Here is a 6,508-nt window from a genome sequence, read left to right as displayed (position 1 = left end):
TCTGGGAAGACAAGAGCCGGCTGCCCCCAGGTAATTCTGGACACTCGGGGGCTGGGGATTCAAAAGTGGCACCCGGGGAGAAGCAGAAAGTGCTGACGAGCACGGTATTATCCATGCGGTCAAGGACAAATTACCAGTTTCACAATGTTCTCTGTCTTCACCGTTGTACTGGGATTGCTTCCCATTTCTTAATGACTTCTCGAGTTGAGTAAGCCACAGTCCGCTGACCCGGGTGAACAAATATGTCACAGGGACCACGGTGCTTGCTCATTCTTGTGTGCTTTAGAGAGCCATGCACATCTGCTCTCTGTCTTTAGATTTCGGGTGGACAAGTGTTCATAACATTAAAATATCATAGCAAGTAGACAAACATGTTCTATGATGCCACAAGGTTGAGAGAAAGAGGGCTTCCTGGCATGAGATTTCTGTGACAGTCCACTGCCCCCAGAGCTGCCCGTGCTTGGCCACTACATGCAGAACTCAATGCCATTTGCATGGAAGGGGAAAGGCCACCATTGTGGGACTCGTGTGGTATGAGTCATAAGTGGACGGCACAGAGATAATTCAGTCTCTTTCGTCAGAAGCTTGCTATTTGGCCCGTGCACGAGCACTTACTTTCCTTTCGAACAGCTGCCCCTGTGTGAAACACAACGTGTCCCCCAAAAACAAGAATCGTTTCTCTTCTTAATGGGTCCTTCCCCTCTTTGCTTTCTTGACCACTCCTTTCCGCCTTGCATCAAAGCCTGACAGGACTTATGACTTCAGATCCCTCTTAGGTTAATCTTCACTTGTCCCTACCCTGCAGGCTCAGCAGACAGCTGGTAGAGGTGGTACAGCAGGACATCTCAAGGGACTCTCAGGATGAACACTACTTGACATACTCAGTTCTTCCCGACCTGTCTGACTCCTACTGGCCTTACAGGAGCACCACCATCATCCTACCCGAGGAACTGGAAGTCTGTTCCTCTCTGGAAGTGACCAGTGAGTACTCCATTGTCCAGGTGATCAAGCTCCACCTGGACACCCACAAAGATCTCCTGTTCTTTGTACCCCAGACCTCTGCTGTGCCGAGAGAGGTCATCCCTGTGGGCAGGCCCTGTAGAGACAAACTGATCTGAACTGGGCTCTAGGATTGAGTTTTAAGCACAGACATCAGGTGGGCGAGGCACATTTGCTCTCTTCTTAGTCCCAGGGCATGCCCATGTTACCTTGATTTCTCTGTCACTTCGTTGTTGGGCCAAGGCAGGCACGACAAGCTCAACTCACCTCAGCAACACGACCATAAAACCTGTCTGTCAGGCCTAATTTGGATGAAATGTCTCTTTTCACCTCTAATAAGCTCTATGTTTCATCTCGGAGGTGGGTCCGTTAAGAATCTGTGCCTGCCGCAGTCACTTGGCATTCTTGTCCAGGGTTAACTGGTTTTGCTGTTCTTAGCCCCATTCTCTGTCTCCTTTAGGTTGGCTTGTCTTCCTAAACAGTTGTCTGAAAACCCACCCTAAGTGTCTCTACTCATAGCTTGATTGTGTGTTTCCAGAAGCAGAGCTGTGCCTTGGCATTCTCCCACCACATGAATCAGGCCAATGTTCTGAGTAGCACCAAAGACTCACTTGAATTTGAGTGTCTGTAGTTGCATTCCATCTGTTCAGTCTCAGTGTACAAATTCCACTGAGCCTTCAACAACCAGGCTATCTGACGAGAGAAGGGTGAATGCTGCAGCGATCCTTTTAGAATGCAGGGAGGCTGGCTCCCCAGAATCTGTGTCAAAGAGAGAAGTTCAAGTGCTTGCACAGACGACAGGGAAGACTGTGATGTTAATCTCCTAGATAGAATAAATTTTTCCAAATGGCTCAGGCCGGGAAATCAAGCCAGTTATCACATGACAATATCGGAGGCACCCTGACATATTCTTCTGACTGAACCTGTTCTCACATGGAACGTATCTGAGTGTGTGGGTAACATGAGACTCTGGATTATTAACGTACCGAGAAGGATCTCATTCATGACCAGCCCTGTCTCTATATAATTACAGAAAATCAATTCCACCATGAGGAGGAAGAAGACCAGGACCAGGCATGCCCCAGGTAACTCTGATGAATCATGGGTTGTTATTTCAGTGGTTAAACTGAAGGATTACATCTCGAGGAAAAAATAGAAATGGCCGAACATATCTATTGCATCCATTCTTCAATTACAAAGTATCTCTTTTAACTTTGATGTATGTCTTCACCGTGTAACACGGTCACGTTCCTTTTATTGACCCCTCCATTTCAATAACCTGCAGTCAGTTGAACTTTGTGAACTAATCCTTCACAGGGATTCTCCGCATTCCCCTCTTCTCTTTTTGGTAAAACCAGAGTGAGAGGCATATCTGCCTCTAACTCTTTGGTGTTACCACATTGAGGATATATTATAGGAAAAGAACACCTCCTGTCACAGTAGTTAGAGAAAGAGACACTGAAGACACAAGAAGTCTCCATTTTGAAGATGCCTTTTAACACCCGCGTTCACTTGGTCAGTGAAGGTAGTATCGACAACATTTACGTAAATGTGTTGAAGTCACCTTTAGGATTATCCATGCAGGCTGTGAGTCATGACTTCCACACTAGTTCAGGTTGTTGCTCAGAAGCTTAGTTCTGTGGCCACTGCCCTGAGCACCTTCCGTTCTCTATATCTACTGCCCCCACAGCACCACACTGCCGCCTGGAACAGGAGCAGAGTTGTTGCTGTCAAAAATTGGTGTGCCCCTTTGTTATGAGTGTAATTCCCAGCTGCCCATCAAAACCGTTAGGATGGTGGGAGGTCCACCTTTCTTGTCTTAATGTTCAGATCTCCCCACCCTACCAGGTTCAGCAGGGAGCTGCCAGTGGTGGAAGAGCAGGACAACCCATGGGACTCACTGGATGAATACTATATGATTTCCTCAGCATTTCCTGGCCTGTCTGACCCCCACGGGAATTCTAGGAGGGCTGACATTCACTCTTTCCAAAATCTGGACATCTGTTCTCCTCTGGAAGCCGCTCGTGAGTCCTCCACTGTCAATGTGATAAACCTCCAACTGGCCTCCCAAGTTGCCCCACTATTTTTGGTATCCAACCTCTGGTTCCGTTGAGATGTGTCATCGCTGTGTAGAAGCCCGCTAGACATAGGGATCTGAGTCAGGCCCCAGGATAGACTTTTCACCATAGACATCAGGTGAGTCAGGGACCTACCGTTTGTTCCTCATCTCCAGCCATGCTTACGGCTCCTGACAGAAGTTAGGACATTGGAGTCAAGGCAGATGTGACGAACTCACTCTCACTTGAGCTGCATATGCAGAGGTGTCTGTCTTTGTTCCTGATTTCCTTTAAATGCCTCTCCTTATCTGCACTGCTCTCCTTTGTAGACCCGAAAAACATCCCTTGAATTTTTGTGCCTGTCCAAAGATGTTGTCAGCCTTACCTGTATCTTTGGATTTGTCATTTCCCTGCTTTCACTGCACCGATCCCCAGTGTCTATATCCTCTGTGTTGTCTGTCTACACTGAGTCATCGTCGGAGTATTGCACGTCAACGCTTCTACCATCAGCCTCCTTGTATGTTTTCCTCGAAGCAAAGCTGAGCCTGGGCATCGCCCCTCCCCATGCATGGCTCATATGTCTGTGTAGCACAAAGGACTGTACACAATAGATTCCTTTTGCTGTGAGGGTTTGCAGATTCCATCCATCAGCCTGGTCTTTGTGTCTAAATTCCCTTAAACCCTCACACCTAGAGCATCTCATACTATATTATAAGGGAATGAGAGATTGTTGCAGTAAGGTTTTAGAATGCATGTAAGCTGTTCCCCAGAATCTGTGGTAAAACAGATGTTTCACTCTGTACACAGACACTTGAGATGTGGCCCTATCACATTAGGGAGCTCATGCCCAATGGTATAGGAAAGCAAACCAAGGCACAATCCCAAGGTACTACCTGAGGCCTCCAGGAGGATTTCTCTCAGAGTATCCTGCTGCCCCACTAAGGGTAATTATGCCCATGCACTAGTTGTATTGGATACTTAATTTTAACGTACAAATGTTCTGTTTATGTGACTGGACCGGTCTGTATTTGTTTGTAGAAAATCATAATGATCTTTTGGAGGAAGACCAAGACCGGATATGCCCCAGGTAACTCTGAAGAATCATGGGCTTTAATTCAATGGTGACATCTCGTGATCTCAGATCTAGGCAAATCTAGAAAGTGCTAAACGTACCTATTTTACCCATTCAGCCACCCACAAAATCTTCCGTTAGCAGTGTTCTCTGTTTCACTGTGGTACTTCTAGAGGCCCCTTTCTTAATCCCCCCCCAAAAGCAGGAACCTCTTGTCCATTGATGCAGGTATCCTAAGCAGTCACAGGGACACTTTGTATTGGATCCATCCAAAAAGCCCATCTGTCGCTGCTGGTTTCGCATTATGATGTTGGCAGGAATTCATGGCAAGGGAAGTGTTTAGGAAAACGAAAATTCATGTCTCAGTATTTAGACAAGTAGGCCTTGGACATACGAGCTTTCTAGGAATCTACAATGCTGCCAATCTGGGGTTGTCTTGGTGATTTCTGTAAATTTCAACAAAATGTATGCAAAAGTGTTGATGCCGGTTTTATTGTTTTCTGAGTGTGCTATGTGTTGTGACTGTTGTGCACAGGGCTGGTTCAGGCTCCTTCCCTTAAGCTCCCATTCTGTCCATGCTCTGAGCACCTCCTGCTCTCGCTCCCTCCCCGCCTCCGTGATCTCTCCCCAGTGCAGCCACACTCTGGCCCCAGATAGAGGCAGAATGGTTCATCTCCCTTGATGGGGACTTCCCATTGGTTTCCTGTGACCAGTCCCTCCTCCCTGCCACCAAAACCAGCTGGGACTCCGTGTTGACTCAACCTTCTCGTTGCATCTCCTGTCCTCCCTGTAACACCAGGTTCCCCAGGGAGCTGCCAGTAGCAGAAGAGAATGAAGTCCCACAGGACTCACTGGACGAATGTTGTTTGACTTCTTCAGTTGGCCATGACCTGCCAGACACCTGGAGGCCGTATGCAAGTGCCTCATCCATATTTGATACTCTGGGAACTTTCTTGGGTCTGGATGTAGATGGTAAGTACTCCCACGTGAGGGGCACAAGGTTCCTGGGGCGGGGGCTCCAAGGAAGCCTGTCTTCTCTGTATCCAACCACCTAAATAGGCTGAGACATGCACCTGTGGCAACAGGCCCTGTAGACTCAAACTGGTTTGAACTTTGCCCTTGGAGTTAATTTTGAAAACACTGGGACACCTGGGTGTTTCAGTTGGTTATGCATCCAGCTCTTGATGTCCACTCAGATCTTCATCTCAGGGTTGTGAGTTCAAGCCCCAGGTTAAGCTCCACACTGGTTATGGACCCTACTTCAAAAAAAAAAAAAGTGTGTTTTGAATCAGACAAATTTCCTTTCCTTCTGTCTCAGACTACCCTCTGTCACCCGGCCCCCTCACAAGGGCAGGCTGTTGGTACCAAGTCAGGTTGGAGAGGAGAAATGGAGGGAAAAGGGCAAAAACTCAGCCACCACTATCTCACCTGGAGACATCTGGGTCACAGACCTCTTTTTATTTCTTGCAAGAAGAATTCTGTGCTACCCATGAAATTCTGTTGCCAGTTATATTTCCTGTGTGCTTCCTGCAAAGTCTCTGGCTCTCCACACAGGTTTCCAGTCAGCTCCATATTTGTAGCATCGGAAATCAGCATTTGTTGCTGATTTTAAAGATTTTGCTCCTGGGGTGCCTACGTTCCTCTGGAGCATATAGATCGAAAATCCTCAGCCTCGAATCCTGTCTGTACACCATGGTTTCAGTGAAGCCAGAGCCCTAGCCCCGGTTTTCCATCCTCCACGGATGGCGTGCTTTTTACCCTTCCTGCAGCGTCAGTGACTTTTCCCCCATGTGGATATGTTTTCAGTCAAGTGTCTGCTCAGTGGCATAATGTCCTATCAATGATCAATGGCCCGTGCACCTGACGTGGGCGTGGCCTCATTCAGGAGCAAAGCAGAGTTGTTCCCCTCTCCAGATTCTTCAGAAAATGCTGCCTGCTGAGCCAGACCCCCTTGGGGCCACACTCTCAGAGGAGTGCAGGCTAAAACCCAATTTCCCTTTCTTCCCACTCAGGGTATTTTTCGGCCTTCCCTTCTGGGAGAAGCATTGGCATCGTTAGGAGTCTTTCTTTGCTCATCAAATCACTTTGAAGGAGCAGCAAGGAGTATAAGATGTTCCTTGCCGTGTCAATGTTGTATAGTGAAATTGGCCGTGAAACGATTTGTCCCTCACCTTATTTGGTCAGTAACAGCCTTTCCACACTAGGACCACTTTCTTCCCTGTTTCCTATCCCTCTCCGAGGGGTAAGGAAGCCAAGGCTTCCTAGGGGTTACAGCAATTCAGGAAGCAGAAATGAAACACAGAGTTATTTACTCTTGTGCTCTACCATGCCCCTCCCCGTGCCCACTCAGCAGCACCTCTATTTCTCTGGAATCATCGGG

The sequence above is a fragment of the Eumetopias jubatus genome, unplaced genomic scaffold, assembly GCF_037043125.1.
Source record: "Eumetopias jubatus isolate StellerSeaLion01/CBP00866 unplaced genomic scaffold, mEumJub1_p1.0 scaffold_54, whole genome shotgun sequence".
NCBI classification, from domain to species: Eukaryota; Metazoa; Chordata; class Mammalia; order Carnivora; family Otariidae; genus Eumetopias; species Eumetopias jubatus.
Note: the sequence above shows the minus strand (reverse complement) of the source record.